At 38.3% G+C, this 16,841-nt stretch overlaps 1 pseudogene; it reads right to left on the bottom strand.

Annotated features, from left to right (window-relative positions):
• Positions 1–16,841, bottom strand: part of LOC139724621 (integrin alpha-8-like) — a 59,726-nt pseudogene that overhangs the window by 20,668 nt on the left and 22,217 nt on the right.

Below are 16,841 nucleotides of genomic sequence, written 5' to 3'. Positions count from 1 at the left end.
GATAAACTGAATAGTAGAAAGATAAAGAAAATGAGCGAAAGGAGGGGGGGGGGGGGGCAATCGAAGTTGAAGATTGTTGGCAGTGCAATAAACCACCAGCTGACCCCATCTTACATCCGGCGTTATATCCCGATTTAGCCGCACTCACCGTGCCCCTGTTGTAAGCTCCCCGTGGGGTCCCGATGATATATTCCTTGTAGCCGTCCGCATCGAAATCGCCGAATGACACCGAATAACCTGTACACAGAGACAGCGCGAACAAATCAGACCTGCTGGCTATATTATCTTTCATATTAAAGAAACTGTTGAACAACCTTTTAAAATCGAAATAAAAATCGTAGTCACATTTAGCTATTGTAGTTGTCATGTGAGTACCTCTGAAATTGCGGAAAACAAATCTGGCTATAAAAGCGGAACTGAAAACGAAATCTCTGTACTGCTCATTCTTTTTCTTGTTTTTTTTTAACCATACATTTGGAGAGAGTGACCATGCGAATGCCATGTAAATGGGAACCTCTTATTCACTCCGTCTTCAAGTTGATTTGTGTTTATCTATTTGTAATCTATTGATTTCTAATCTATTGTCAGGGTATGGCCCATTCAACATTATGCAGGGGTCTTTCACGGAGCCCAGAATCATATTTGCAAACACATTTCCATCTAACAACAAAACGTTTATACACAAAAAATACATAAGGAATTCAAATAAAATTCTATGGTGAAATCAGAAATAGTTCTATATCACACGGGAGCGCAAACGAGTATGAGGATAAAACAAAATATCAGGATCAATCGCGATAATCTGGAAAAAGTTATGCCAACAGAGTACTCAAAGCGATACAGAACAGAAACGAAACATAGAATAATGCAAATATTGCACATTTTGTCAAATAGCACATTTTTAAACAAATTGGGAAACGGCTGATAAAGATTATGTAGATTAAAATGAGGCAATGACATGCTCGTTTTATCTAACTTGCCTAGATATCATTGAGGCTCCATGGAAACACATACACATACACACACACACACACATGACACACACGCATGCATCAGGTTTTATATTGACAGCGTGGTGCCAAGTTGGCAACATTTTACGACTCTCTTCCCCTCCTAAAAAAACAAAACAAAACCAAAAACAATCAGCGGAAACGACAAAATCATACATTAAACGATTAAGTGAAACAAAAATAACCAAAACAAAAATCATGCAAGAAGATAGGTCTGGATTTAGTGCCATTACGATTTAATTATGACACCTGATCTCTGTACAGCTGGCCTTTGATTGCTAATAAAAATACTCTATACCGAGGTACCTGGACGACCAGGTTCAGGTATACAAGAAGGTCAGTACTTAGTCGGCGCAATTTACTCTTGACCCTGGTAAAGCAAGTACTTAATTTTTGTTTTTCTTGCTCGACACGACGCTCGTGACTGCTTTACTTTTTTGTAGCTTTTCTTGAATCTCTATGCTTGCCCTGTGAGAGATTTTAAAACATACGTTTATACTCTCTACCTGTATACTTGCAATGCACAAGACAGCACAGTTTTCTCAAGTATAAGCCAACTTCATAGTCATTTTTAAAGTTGAGATATCTAAAATTGCTAAAATGCACAAAAAAAACTAATAAGAGAAAATGGGATATTTTTTATCATAACGTAAATTCTATTCCTTGCTTTGATACAAGTGAGGTATCACCCGAAAGGTTTTATTTTGCTCTTTCTGATAATTTCAAAATGTTTGAAAATGGCTCGCTTTACTCTTCTCTTCTCTTCTCTTCATGTATATCTCTATCTATCTATCTATCTATCTATCTATCTGTCTGTCTATCTATCTATCTATCTATCTATCTATCTATCTACCTACCTATCTGTCTGTCTGTCTATCTATCTATATAATAGCAAAGATAGACTCAATATTCATATGCTCGTACGCTCACGCTTGGTACTGGTTCGTATTCAAGAAAGTATTAGCCTTGAATCTAATGGATTTCCTGACACGACGTCAGAAGCGTCGTTATCTTTACATCTTTATTACCCTTCCTTCCGTCAAAAGCAATTAACATTATCCTAAATTATACCATGAAACTCCTTACAAGGTTGACAGATAACGGATGTTGATTTGGCAGACTGTTTTGCAATCAGCATCAGTTTTTAACCTTGATTTTATCTAATTTTTCTGTTGTTGTGGTTTGAGCTATAGTTATCAAGACTGGAAAGGAATGTGACAAACATTTCAAAAATCTTGCCAGTAAAAGGCGTTTCATATCATTCAAGTTGTCCATTCATTTGATAACATCTTGAAGAAAACTTAGAAAAGGAAGATCTAACCGATAATCGCACATCTTGATAAGCCTGTATCCTTTCACACTCAGGTCAGTGAGCCAAAGGCTGATTTTAAATTCCTCATTTCAGTGGAAATCTTTACGAAATGGTAAGTACGTTTAAAAACAAGCAAACAACCCCCCCCCCCAAAAAAAGAAAGAAAGAGAGAAACAATTAAACATACGAACGGAGAAACAAAACCATGCAATACCCAAATCGCCCTTCGAATGCACCACCTGTGACATCCATGACCCTCTTATGGGCAGAGAACACACAGTAGCTAAAAGCGGTACCGCCTCCCCGTGTTGTAAGCAGTTTTGGCGAGTATTACCCGAGCTCATCTCAATTTGACATTATAAGCAATGAAGTTCAATGATTGAGCGATTTTGGTAAAGATGAGGGCTGCTCTTTACGTTCAAGAAGAAGAGATGTAACGAGTATAAAGCTCTTCTATCACGGCCATGTCGCACAAACAGAGATATAAATCTATTAATAGCAAGATTGTTCGCTATCTGATATGGCCTTGTCATTGATATGATCATGAGTCATATTATTTCTAAAAATGATATTTGAGGTTAAAAAAAAGAGAGAAGATGAAGAGAGGAAATTGTTAGGTATGCAGACAAAGGAGGCGCCAATACCGGTAACTATATCTTCAAAATTTAAAATCGGACCGTAAGGTTGTCTTTAAAATGTAATTACCTCCACCACGAAGGTCATTTTTAACGGCGTTTGTTTGTCTGTTGGTTTGTTTATTTGTTTCTTTGTCTGTCTGTCTTTCTGTTTATAAAATTTGGATGAAAATCTTTACAGAAAGTTGATGATGACACAGGGTATTGACAATTAGATAACTGATAGTGATCAAGATCGGGCCGTCAGGCTGCGGTTCTTTTTTTTTAATAAAGAATAAAATTCTTTACCTTTTGGAAACTCTATTCCTCATTTCCAATTGTTCTACAACAACTTCCAGCACTTTCTCGAATCAAAGATGAAGGCATATTCCTCTATCAAACATCTCTCTTTTCCCGGCAAGTTGACCTTTATATACATGGGGATTAGAGAAAATGCAGCAACAGAACTCATCAGCGAAAGTTTGGGGGAAATTTGACAATCCGTTCAAAACTTATGATTTTTTAAAGTATCTGCGCAGTCACTGCTGGGTGAGAAGACTACTACAGTGCATGATGCCACATGCGTAGAACGATTAAGGAAAGTATAAAGAACATTTCACAAAATTTCATTGTTTTTTTGAAAAAAAAAAATACAAATTTCTTCGACTTGTCATTATTAAACGTATGTTAAGCATGTTAAGAGTATTGTTATTTTCCCTGCCTCCTGAAAGAGGCAAGTCAAGTGCTCATTTATTATGCGAGAAAAGCTTTTTTTTTTTAATTTTCGTTATATCGTTCTATTCACCTGACATCACAACCTGTAGTACAGTCTTCTCATCCAGGAGTGACTGAGCAGATATTTCAAAAATAAATAACTTTTGAATGGATTGTCTGATTTTCTCCAACCTTTCACTGATTTGTTCTATTAAAATTGCTGCATTCACTCAATCCACATGTATATTGAGGTGAACTTGTTCTTCAACTTCATTCATAAAACATTACAGTTCCAGTAACATATTGAAGTCATAACACTGATGACAGTGTAAATTAGATAAACCAATGGAATACGCGCGCGCACACACACATACACACACATAATAATATTATGTGTGTATATATATATGTATATATACATGATATATTAAGTGTGAGTCGTGTGTCTTCAGCTAATGATGAACCCCTGGGTCGTCGCATCTTTTTGGAGTGTGTATGTAAACGTCTACGTAAGCAACGTCTACCGCCTCTTTACTCTCGTTTATATATGATATATTAATATATATATATATATATATATATATATATATATATATTCTCAAATATATACATATATATATATATATATTTATATAATGTGTGTGTTTGTGTGTGTCTCTCTCTCTCTCTGTTTTTCTCTATACATACATCTAACTGTATAATATAAGTATATCTGATGGATATAAAGATAGACATAAAGATATATAGATATAGATTGATAGATAGATAGATAGATAGATAGATAGAGAGATAGATAGATAGATAAATAAATAGATAGATAGACAGATAGATGTAGAGAGAAAATCAAGCATCCCCGAAAATTCTGGCGTGTGATATATTTACGAGATAATATTGTAAGTACCTTTGTAATCGCTGTTTTCGAGATTGTTCGGTGGCCACGACGAAAGGGCGTCAAATTCGTCGAAGAAACTGAGGATGTGCACTTGGCCTGTGAGACAGAAACACAAACAAACGAACAAACAAACATCATGAAAGGTTGGAAAGAACTCATCTATCCTGTCATCTTGCTCTGGTAGCATTTTCCCAAATCTTGAACGATAAGCAGGAGCTGTATGATTTATCATTATTATTATCATCATTATTATCATTCGAGTGAGAGAGAGAGAGAGAGACTGGCGTCCTTTTATGTTTTCAGGAGGTATGGTGACTAAATTTTTAAGTTCAAGAGCAAATTGCGAAAAATAAAGAAAGAACATAACAGTCAATGTAAATTGTGTATAATGTGTATCATTAATGACAGAGCGTGATCAATGTCACTGTTCTTGTCCGTTGTGAATAAATCTGCATCTATACTTAAGTGCCAGTTTTGTTTCCTTTTTTTTTTCAAACTCCTTGAGTTTAACTGATATTCAGAATGCAAGCTATCCTGTATTTTCATCGTCAAAACGTCATGGGCAAAACGTATCGATGCCTCGATATGTGAACCCTATGCATTTGGTTCATGATTGATTGCGAAGACAAGCATGTGCGATCTTGCAGACCAGCTCAACCACGCACAAAAAGAAACAAAAGACACAAAGTAGAAACAAACTGGGACAAAAAAAACTGACACGTATGTTAAAATTGATGAAAATGCTTAGCAAGTCACTGCCAGTTTCATCTCCACTGGGCCCAGCTCACAGCCAATATGGATAACATCTTTACTTAATACCTTCTTCACGGCCCTTTTGAAAACAAAATGTAAAACGATAATTGTCAAAAGCAAGAAGATGAGAAGAAGAAGACGAAGACGAAGAAGGATGAGGTGAGAAAAAAAAAACCCAGAAGAATAAAAAATGGAAACGGAGATGGTGTGGTGAAAATAATGTTGGCGACTGCATGACAAAGAATGTAAAAAAATAGAATAAGAATATTTAAAAAAAAAAATGATACATTGAAGAGAGAATACGACGGTAGAGAATAGGTCATTAGGACTCTATTCTTTAGCATAAGAATTATTATTGTTTCACAGCAGGAAGTTTACCCATAGTTGAGGGGGAAAAATGTATGACCAAAAAGATTGCTGCTTTATCTCAGGAAGCATTTTCTTTACTACTTTAGATATCTTAATTTAGAATATATATCTAAAACGAAGGGGGAAAAAGACATATTCAAGTATGTCAGGAAATATTACGAAGAATAATGTGTTTCCAGAATGAGCTTTGTTTTTCTTTCTTTCTTGTCTAGGGTGATGCAAAGTCGATACGGGTCTATTTTCTTAAGCGTTGATCTTCCTGTTTATGTAGCAACGTCTTCCGGAACCTCTTGACACCTCACCTGCAATGACTGAGTTTTAAGCGGGACAGGCGCTGTTGCTCTCTAATGGGTATCTTGCTGCGACATCTGTCCCCAGCGTAAACCATCGACGAGATCAACTTTATTATTACGTTGAAGATGGCACTTAAGATTCCAGTTTCAGTTGAGTATAATCAAGTCTTTTTTTTAATAGTTCCCCTCATTCTCTTATCACATCGCTATTGAACTTGCAGCTCTAACTGTTAAGCGGAGATAAGGATTATTTTTTTCTTCTCACTTTCAATGAATATACGAGATATTTAAATCTTCCACCAGGGCCTGGCTAAAGGGGCCTGATAAACTTTACAGTCGAATCGCTCAGGAGATTCTTACCTTGTGCATGGAAGCTCCCCACAGCACCTAAGAGTATTTCGTCTTTCGTTGCGGCGGCGCTAAGACCCAGTTGACACGCCCATGTCCGCCTTGCTGCTGCTCAACAGAGAAAAAAGAAATGAATAAAGTGAAACAACCAAAAGAGATGGGCTTACATATCATCAGTGCTAAAGCTCTATATATCAACAATGCCATGTATGATTTTTCCCTGTTTTTTTTTTTGTGTGTGTGTATTGATTTCTGACTGGATTCGCCAAAAATTTACCATGTTAACGAAACACACAATTAGAGAAAGTCATTCCAGAGTAAAATTTTGTTCCTCGCAATTGTAATTGTCATTATGCTGAGCTGCTGTTCGCTATTCATGCAGGTGAATATTATCGATATCACAGTAGTGTGGCTCATCTTCACACGTTCTGGTTCGTTTCGACGAAAAATTCAGTGCTTCAGGTCGCGATATATAAAACATCATTGACCAAATCAATATGACCGTGTGTATGCGTGCGTATAATTTCACCCAACTAGTACCGTCAAAACTGTAACCCCGACATTGTATACTATTTTGTATCTACAAATGCGGCAGCGGTTTTCTCAATTTATATCGTGTCATACAATGGGTTCTTAACAGTTTGGTACGAGATATTATCACTAACGCTGTAATAGGCATGCTTACGCCATGTATCGCAAAGATATGCAGAAGTCACGATGCCATTGTCCTATAATAATGCAAAATACTATAATAGCTGAGACACCATTATACGAATCATATCACCCCTGCTCAAGATTTAGTTATGTTTAGTATGTTTATGGTGAAGGAAGAAATCATCTGCCAATGGCGTGCGACCTTCAATTACATAGAGCAATATACATTAGAGTGTACATCTATCGTATCTCTGTCTATCGGTTACTCTGATCTTCTCTCTTTATCTAGATATGTATATAACGCAATCAACGTGTTAGTGAATTGATAATACTTCCGCACAAAGCGATAAATATGTAAACAAAGGGGAACATGTGACCAACTCCTTTGATCTTTACAAGAAACACAGTATTGATCTCATTGTTTTGACATCAGTATTGATTGTCCTAATTGCAGCTTTTCTAATTATTCTAATTATCAAAATGCGACTGAAGATCTCCAAACTAAAATAAGAGTATATATATATATATTATATAGATAGATATAGATACAAGAGAGGGAAAGAGAGAGATATTAAAAGAGAGATAGATATTCAGTAATACATGCAGTTAATATTGACTGATACAGAAATGCATGGGTCTAGAGAAGGCAAGAAAAGAAAAAGAGATGCTGCAACATGAGTGAGTGACTTCCTTTGAACTTGCAACCACTCACGATCAACGACAGGTATTTTGTCGGAGGCAGGCTGACAGGTGGTTTAAACCGTACAAGAACTTGTCGCGTTGGAAAAGGATCAACGCTGATCTACAGAGAGTTCTGAAGACTGCGGTCGCAAAAGGTCAATAACCTGGCGAGGTGTGTTGCCGGAACGCGACCCCCGAACACAGTGACGAATCCCCTTTTGTGTCCCACTTGGGGGCCCCCGTGGCGTCGTTTTGATTACGCAATGACTATGCGTGAAAGGACACGCGCTCAGTATACAGTATGTTACTGGAAGTACCAAAGTCAAGTGCGAGACTCATGGATGTTACCAAGGAGGTCCTACTTATCAAATGGAGGTTTACTCTACAAAAGTTTGAGTCACTAATGTTCTCAACGAATAGGGGAACATCGTCCATTACACAAAATTTAGCCATGCCTTTGTTTTCAGTTGTGAAGTTGTAAACATTTTGCCTGTAAGGTTGAGTTTGCTCATTCATTAATCTGGCAGTCCAGTTCTTTTCAGTGCATTGTGTACTTCGCTGCCTCCGATCACAATGATAACAATGATAACGATACGAATGATAATAATAGTAACAATAACTCTTTACAACCCCCCCCCCCCCCCCATTGCGTTCATCATGCAAGATATGAAATACACATAACATACGAAAGATATCAGTTCCTTGTTGAATTCCTTTAAAACGACGTAGTTTCAAAGAGTTTTCTCGCACGCCGGAGTGAATTAGGAATTTGTCAACCAGGAAATATGTCAGGAAATGAAATTGCATTGCAATTGACCAAAACTTTATTAAATCTATTCATTTTTTTTTGTTCGAAGTTGATGAGGTAGGTGCAGACATACAAGATTCATCCTTAAAGGCATAATTTACCATTTGCAGATGAAACAAAAACCCAGCATTAGTGCTTTAAAGTAGTTCTTAAATGTGAGTTAGGGATAGAAGCAACCACTGTAAAAATCTGAATCCGTATAATCGATGTTAGGTATTGCTAAATACACAAAATGTGAACAATAGTTATAATAAGAATGCTTCCAGACTAAACCGTCTACAGTTATGGTTTATTGAGAAAAATATTGAGATCTCCTTGTATCTTAGGATTTATTGCGAACAATTCATATGGTAGGATGTTTTGTGATACAACAGACCTACGCAATGCATCAATTGTGATATCACTACTCCCAAAGGTAAACTGGACCTTTGAGTACATCTTGAATCTCCCTTTCTGTTTCTATAGACTGTTTTATCAGTTAATCTGGAAATCAATCTTGTGAACTGTTTGCTTTGTATCGATGGCATGTAAGATATCGAGGCTGACCATACTGAACGACACGCACAATATGGGCTGTGATATTAATTCCTGGATAAAGGCGACAACGATGATGACCCATGTGAGGCGAATGACCCTAGAAGCTTTGGATGCCCTTTCGTCCGGACGGATGACCAAAATGTCAACCACGTGATCCTTCATCGCAAATCTCAAACGCATTCCTTTATACAAAATATGTTCAAAGGCACGGATTTATGAGGCGCCTATTGATGCCGTAGCGGTTTTGAGTAGAGCATGGACTCAAATCGACTACACCGTACTTATGAAGACAGCCCGAGCACCAGTGACACAGCGTATTAGATTAGCCAGTACACAGGTGTTGTCTTCTGGATGGACACTGCTGCTATTTCGACCAAACTGGATCGGAATGATAAATCGAAATGGATCAGTATTTAGTCTCGATGGAGAGAAAGCTATTACCGCGGTGAAGAGAATTCAAAGTGTCAGCTGTTTGAATGAGCTTAGTCAACTCATTGATTACTTCTGCGTCGACCAATCTTGCCAAGATTTCGTCATTATCCGTGATGAATACGCTTGTTGTAGGCTTTTTGGAACTGAATTCATTGCCCCTGAACAGAGTTTCCCAGCCTCCTGTTAGTTTACTGTTCCTTTCATTAACGACTTGTAATTCAGCGTGTATAGGGCCTAATCAAAGATGTAATGACAAACATGTTTCATAATTATATTGCATTACCATTACATTGCGTGACCTTTGTAGATTTGTGGTTCTTTATTTTTGTCTGAATTTACCTGGATTTTTGCAGGGTGTATACTCTCGAACGAGGCTAAAATTTCGTCTCGCGATGATGCAGCCCGCCAACTGGTTTTATTTGAGGATCTGATGACGGATCAGACTGCATATACCAAGTATACAATGGTCGGCATACCTTTCGGAAGAAAAGGAAAAATAGGAGAGAAAATTGTTAAAAATACACAAACGGAACACAACACCACGTCAAAGACTGTATTTTCTATTGTTTAGCGACATAATATTCAAGAACCGAAGTAAATGATTATCAATAAATAATGCTAGGACGGCTAACAGAAGCTGAAAAAAAAAATGATTATGAACTAGCTAAAAATCTATTAAAAAAAAAAGTCACGGTGTAAAGATGTCTAATAAAAAATAAGTTACTAAAAGTGATTATGATAATAAAATAATAAAAAATAATGATAATAATAATAATAATAATAATAATAATAATAAGGTCTTATTTACCCAGGGTAACCTCTTCATTGTTGCCACTGCTCTACCAGAGAGCCCTGCCATTATCATTACCCTAGCATTGCCAGGTACCCATTTATACACCTGGGTCGAGAGGGACATGGACGTAAGCACTGAGCGGGATTCGAACTCGGGTCCTCCGATCGGGAGTCGGGAGTCTTATCCACTATGCCACATTGCGGGTTATTATGAGTGATAACGGATAGTTATTGAATTTGCTTGTCAGGTAAGTTTAGTTTTCTTCAGACAATGAGCAACATCTTTGAGCAAAGCATGCTGCTCTAGGAGGAACGCACTAAGCGGGATTCGAACCTAGATAACACTGTATTGCATCTTCATTGTTTTATTCACTACACCAAGTGCTCTCAAAGTTACGCCATCGATTGTTTGTTCTTTCATTCTTTCTTTCTTTCTTTTTTTCTCTCTATTTCCTTTTTTTTGGCAAACCATAGATTGGAACCAATACATACACACTAAAAAATAGGAGTGCAAATAATATTATGGACCCCTAGGGGTGCAGACGCTTGTTCCGATACAAGTCACCCTAAAGGTACAAATCTGCACCCCATACAGGGATACACAGTCTGCACCCCTATTTGGGGTGCAGACATGCACCCTATGGGATACTTATTTGTACCTTTGAAGGTACTCATTTCTATCATCATGAGTACTTTTGTGCAACCTTAGGGGTACTCATATGCACCTTTAAGGGTACTAATTTGAATCATTTAAGGGTACTTAAATGAACCCCTAGGGGTATTTCCTTGTCACCTCAGAGGTGCAAATAACTACCCCACAGGGTGCATGTCTGCACCCCCCAAAGGTGCAGAATGTGTACCCCTATGGGGTGCAGATGTGTACCTTTAGGGTGGCTTGTATAGGGACAAGTGTCTGTACCCCCAGAGGTCCTCATTTGCGCTTTTCAAACGACATAATGCTCGCTATAATGCATCTGCTAAGGGTGGAAACCATTTTGAATGGCATAATCATACCAAATAATCGACTTTCCATCTATGTGTCAAGAAAAATAAATTTAAACCTCCCTCCTCTAACGACGTAAACATGATTGTCCAAGGTGATCAACGCAGAGTTTCATAACCATGCATTATTTTTGCCAACATGACCACAGTATCGCAGAATGACAAATAGGGATCTACTTGCTAAGTTCTGAACAGAGTGTAATGGTGTATATTATGTTTGTGTGTGTTTGTGTGTGGGCGTGTGTGTAATGATGGTGTTTAAATGTGTATCTGCGTGTGCAGGTAGACAAGGACCATCGCTTTTTCGCATACCACCACAGGTGCGTCAGGGCCGCCGCTCTGAACCGTGGCGCCGAACATCTGGCCAGATTTGTTGGTAATTTGCTCACCGTTCTCAAGATCGTTGCCTGTGCAGGAAGAAAGAATGAATGAATGAAAGACACGCACCTCGGGCGAAATGGGATCGTGGTTTACGCTTTGGAAGGAGTGATGTCAACAGTAACAATGGAAATAAAGGAATTGAAATGAAATTCAGTATCACGGGCGGCATTGTCAGGTACTCTAACATACCTAGATCATATAGGTGAAATACCGGGAAAGACTCATTGTTCAGGGAGTAGACCTACAGGCTCGGCAGAGAGGAGATATAATGGATCAAGGGTGGATTATTAGACAGCGAATGTCAAGGAGTTGGCAAAGTCATTTACATGTTATTCTTACCGAGTGGGTCGAGCGGTAGTTGGTAACATTCGCCAGCGCTGAAGGGCACCGTAGATAAAGGACACTTGTATAGGGCTCCTCCCGCCTCGACGCCAGGTTGGTCAGTCTGCGCTTTCGGCGCTCCAACTAGCAACCTGCCGTAATTCCACATCAAGGAAGAGACAAACGGAGAGAAAATGAGAAGGTACAAAGAAAACAAAAAGAAGTAAAGGAAATGGAGAGAGAGAGAGAGAGAGAGAGAGAGAGAGAAAGAAAGAGACGAAGATATATTTCATTGCTGGGGTGATATACCGCCATTTAGAAAACATTATCCAGCCGTTTTCCCTCCATTGGGGAAATAGCATAGCCTGAATATCGTGCAAAATATCACAACGATAAGGTTTAATGAAACACTTCATTACGAATCACGTCTTTTTGCCACTGCTTTTAGGGAAGAACACTCCAGGCGAAAACTTGCATGTAATATATTACTATCATGCATATCCATCAATCATTCATATACACGGTCTATTAACGTCAATCGTACGTCATCTCTGCCATTGTACTAAACTCACTGATTACGAACTTGTCTGAATACCTTGTTTGTTTCTCTTTTTTTAGGGGGGGGGGAGTATCGAAAATCATGAAAATTATACACTTCTTCATAACATTTTGCTACCTTGATATTTTCTCAATGCGATCAACAAATAGGATACCATTCTCAAGGATGATAACAATAATAATAATAATGATAATAATAATAATAATATTAATAATACTAATAATAATAAAACTCCAGAAATAAAAAATCGCTTAAATGAGCAAAATGATTTGCCACGATGCCCAACGACGTGTGAAGGATGGCAAGAAAATAACGGGGATAATTTGCATTATACACCATACTGAACGAAGACTGAATAGGTAATTGTTAAAGTTGATGTGTGTGTAAAGAAGCTGCGATTGTAATGCTACGCTTTTGCTTTGCCATATTCACTAACTGGAATTATTTTCAAGAAGTCACAAACTTTCAGCGGCTACCAAATGCGCTATCTTTTGGTTTGTTGATGATCCATCGCACATTGTAAGTTCAAACGGTTTATAATGTTGGGTAGTCCAACGATTGACTATGACGTCATGTTCCCTAACATTGCAACTTGTCATGTTCAAGATCCTAACAACCTAACAACCAAAAACCCTTTACGATAAGCCCTGCCCACCCCATCCCATATCATAGCTCTTAGGCCCAGCCTACTACCCGTATCAAAACAATGTATGCGTATAAGGTCTCTGAAGATGCGCCCATCCGCGGTGACAAAGCGCGAACGCGTATTATTTGGAAATGTGAACCTCTGACACTTGTTGTACCGTCTCAAGAAACGTGACAATCTGTGCGCTAATCGCTCGCTTCCCCTCCGGCTTCTATTTCACCAATAGAGGAAATGACGGAGTCCTAGCGTCGGCAACATGATTCCCCGGGCCGACGTGCCTGGCGCAAAGGGAAACACCTTACCGCCAGGCCGCAGGGTATTTTGTGTGGCTTAACTGTTAGCGGGAATACAACCATACGTTAGAAGCGTCTTATTGTTGTTGTTTTCTTTACTTTTTGTATTTGATGTTGTTGTTTCAGTTGCTATTATTTCTTTTTTTAAGGGGGAGGGGTGCAGTCCGTAGTTTTCTTCTATATCCTCATGTCTTATCCCCTTCTGGCGCGTATGCTAGTATGGCTTTTCCCAACATAATTCGGAGCTACTTTAGTGCACCTTGGAATTCATTCGTACCTCCACTGCTAAAAATGATGAATTATTCATCACCTTACATTGTCGGTTATATACAGTGGGTTTTGAATGAAAGGCAAGTACCCAGATATAAGTAACCCGCGGCAGACGGGCGTATGCAGTGGTGAACAACTTGAGTACAGATGGGATTAGCGGTCTCGGTTCTCTCGTTTCAGCGCGGAGAAGATGATAGGCCTACAACACCACCGCGGCGACGGATTCGGGCTCTCATCGAGTTCGTGACGTCAGCATTACTCACGCCTCTACAGCTCCTGCATGAGTGGCGGCAACCTGTTCATGGGGGTAGCACTTTAAAGAGCCGAGCCGAGCGCCTCCTTCGTATTGCATGCAAGAACAGGATGAAGAGAAATGGGTATAGAGAAGAAATGACCGCGACAACTTGATATGTTTGCTCATCAAATGCAATCATTACAGACGGTATTCTATTCAACCGTGAACGCGTAATATTCACTGTAAGAAAGACGCCCCCTCCCCCCCCCCCCCCCCCCCCACACACACACACAAAGAGAAGTATGCAAATCTGGGTATGTGTCATAGGTATTATACACTGAAACTGCGAAAACACATTTACAAATTTCCTAGATGTAAAGTCAAAACGAACTGGATTTTCAAATCCAAACATTGACTCTTCGAAACCGGACGCCAACAAGCGGCAACGACATCTATACATCGAACTGTAATGTGTGTGTATCGAAAGGGTGTTTATCATTTCTGCTCAGTTTTAATATGTAAACGGTACTCGGTATCACAAAGTCAATACAATGTTAGACGGGTCGATTTCCTGCAGACCTGAAAATGTGTCTAGGGTCGTCAATATAATGATTTTTTTATTATTTCCTGCAGGGTTGATCCTGCATGGACCTATAGTTACAAAAGCACAGTTCATGTTTGAGAGAGAAGTCCCTTTCCAACGTCATTTTTTCCAATCATTTGGCACATGAAAGGTTACTTGAAAACTTCACAAAGACTTTTTAAAAAACATTCATGATCAGTTTTGATGCCTTAAATCATGGGGAAAGTCACGTGTTCGCATGTCAAATTTCCGGATAATGTGATTATTTCTTCGAAATGGTTGCCATGGAGCTTTTGGTCCAATCTTTTTTTCTTTTTTGTTGGTCCTCAAAATTGAGAGTGAGCCAATGGCCTTCAATACACCCTGAATATCAAAGCTATTTTTCTGAGAAGTGACATATTACCCCAAGCTGAATTTCCAATCGCTTTAATCTCAGTTTCATTTTAACCTTCGGAGTTATCATTCGTCAGTGAGCTTAAACTGTAAATCTTGTGATCTCTTTCATTCTCTCATAATTAAATGTCTATGCATACATGCACGTCGAAGTTTGAAGTTTATCTTCCACTGAATATCAGTTAGTAAAGTCTAACCCTAAATAAGATACCAGTATCAATTGTATTTGAATTGATTTTAATTTCATGTCATGGTAAACTTAGATTTATGTATAATCTGAACTTTGGTTGAGACGTCCAATACTCCAACTTCTACACACTTCTTATTTCACTGCCTTCTTTTACTGCTGCTACTACTACTATCACTACTATACTACGCTTCTTCTTCTTCTTCTACTACTACCATATAATACTGCTACTACTATTACTACTACTACTACTACTACTACTACTACTACTCTACTACTACTACTACTACTACTACTGCCACTACCACTATACTACTCCAACATAGACCCTTTATATACGATTAGCATCTTTTTCTCGCAATGTAGTTAGCGTCAACTGCAATGAAACCTAATAATAGACATGATGACAACAAAACATAGAGATCGGATATAATTTCCTCGTTCTCTTTTTTTTTCATAGTTTGTTTGTTCATCTGTTGTTGTTTTTCTCGCCCAAAGTATAGCTCGATGACGAATAAGGCGCTGTACTTCTTTCACAGAAAGTTCGGTGAAACACGACAAAAATGTCAATATTACATCAAGGAGTCATCCCGGAGTGATACAAGTCGTTATTATGACGCATCTTGTATTTGAATCCCACATTTCCGAAGAAGCTACATACGTACATACGCTCTCGTGTCGGGTTGTAGACAGATTGAGGGGAGAATGACATTTGGAAAAGGCGTTTCACTAGATGAGCAGATCTACGCGTCATTAATTGCTCCCTCTTCCTTGAGGTCAGTCAAGAAGCAAAGTGAAATCAGATGTCTTTAGTGAATAATGTAAGTGTTTGTGACAGTGCATGAGAGCGATGTGGTATAGTGGATACGACTCCTGACTAACAATCGGAGGTCCCGAGTTCGAATCCGGTCAAATGCTTACGTTCTTGGACCGTTTTTACCCAACACGTCCCTCTCAACCCAGGTGTTGGTATAAATGGGTACCTGGCAATATGGTAACAATAATGACAGGGCCCTCTTGTAGAACACTTACAACACTGGATAAAGAAGACCTTACTGATATTCATACTATTATTGCTATATATTATTATTATCATTACTATTATTATCATTATTATCATTATTATTATCATCATTATCAATACCATTATCATCATCATTATTATTAACTTGGCAGTTCGGGAGGAAGGTGTAGAAGACCTTAGCAATAAGCAGATTTAATTTTGATTTCGACATGTATAAAAAATAAACCAAGTAATGTATTAGTCTTACAAAGGCAATGGATTGTGTGAGCGTAATCATTTTTCCCCTTTTTCATTTCGTTTCATATCAACTGGCATTACATGCTTCTCAAAAAAATTACATAAGAATATATATACAAAACCACAAAACACAAATTAAGTGACACATTCACTTGAATCTACAAAACTATCCCGATTTGATCAATTCACAAAAAGCATTGATGACTATATACCTTACAAAGTAAGGGAAATATGATGGGGTCTACACAAGTAATTGCATTGCATTACTTTGATAGACATTTACTCGCATGTTGCAAAAGCTGCTTCTGTTTCTGATTTCCAGAACTGCATATTTTGAGTACCACCTTTAAGAGTTTGCGTTTTTCTACATAAGAATATTACAATTGCCGTCTGTGTGTTTTCTCTGTATTGATGTTGAACTCAAGACGATATGCATAATTCCACGCAGACCCTGTAATATGCCGTTTCCACAGTCACGCAATTTCAGAGAACAGTAACTTG

This window comes from Diadema antillarum, unplaced genomic scaffold, assembly GCF_040938485.1.
Source record: "Diadema antillarum isolate AM-2024a unplaced genomic scaffold, OU_Dant_1.0 scf00000224, whole genome shotgun sequence".
In the NCBI taxonomy this organism is placed as follows: Eukaryota; Metazoa; Echinodermata; class Echinoidea; order Diadematoida; family Diadematidae; genus Diadema; species Diadema antillarum.
This window is presented reverse-complemented; position numbering and strand designations above follow the sequence as displayed.